The sequence below is a fragment of the Habropoda laboriosa genome, unplaced genomic scaffold (assembly GCF_001263275.1).
Source record: "Habropoda laboriosa isolate 0110345459 unplaced genomic scaffold, ASM126327v1 scaffold87, whole genome shotgun sequence".
Classification (NCBI taxonomy): domain Eukaryota; kingdom Metazoa; phylum Arthropoda; class Insecta; order Hymenoptera; family Apidae; genus Habropoda; species Habropoda laboriosa.
In genome coordinates, this window is record NW_017100209.1 from 1,479,340 (window position 1) to 1,480,288 (window position 949).

A 949-nucleotide genomic window follows, 5' to 3' on the forward strand; every position below is an offset into this window, starting at 1 on the left:
ATAATGTCTCGAAGTTAGTATTTTAGTGCTTTATATTAGTTTTTTTTGTCAGCCCTTTTTTATATTTTTAAAAAACAAAAAGAAAATGCAGAATGTTGTTTACAAAAATAAAAAAAGACTAACCTAAAATTTTCGAATAATTCTATTTCGAACTTTTGCATGTTTCAGTTGATGATATTTTATCGTCAATGTATCTCGTTTGTGTTTTGCATTAGTTCCACAATTTTTGTCAGCCCTTTTCACGATTCCATCTCAAGTCCTTTACAGTCAGCCTTGACATCCTACTTCGTCGTGCAGACGAGTCTATTTTGAGCGGAAACACGGCGTAGAACTTTGCCCGTTTTCATTCACATAGAGAATTCGTCGAACTTCACACTGTATAATTTTCTATCTAAATCGATCTGTATCGATCGTATTAGTAAGTGAGATAGGAAAGCAAGTGGGACCATGAGCTGTTAATAGAATGAATTTCAATCGCAAGGTGGTAATCCCTAACGATTCTGCGGTCTGTTAACGCGATAATCAACGCGACATTATTCTCCATTTCCGCCAAGAATCCAAGCGTCGGGTACAGAATATAAATCGTGCGCAAAGATTAGAGTTTTCAGACTTTCAATCTTTCTCCCCTCGGATTTTGCAAATTTTGAAACTGTTTGTGGTTATCTAAACGTAAATCGAGGATCCTTTTGGACGAATTTCAATCGGTTTGTTTTGCCAATATTGTAATTAGATTCATTAGTTTCAAACAGCTTCTGGTTATGTGTGTGTCGCCTGTTTGGCGCGGGGACATTGTCCAAGTGTCCGAATTTGGTTATTACATAAATGTTGCTCCTTGCAAAATTAAATTCTACCAGGTTGATAAATATTTATTTCGAATTAATAAAATTTCCATCTTTGGACCCTTCAAATTAAATCCGTCTCGAAGCACTTTTAACCTATAAATCAATCT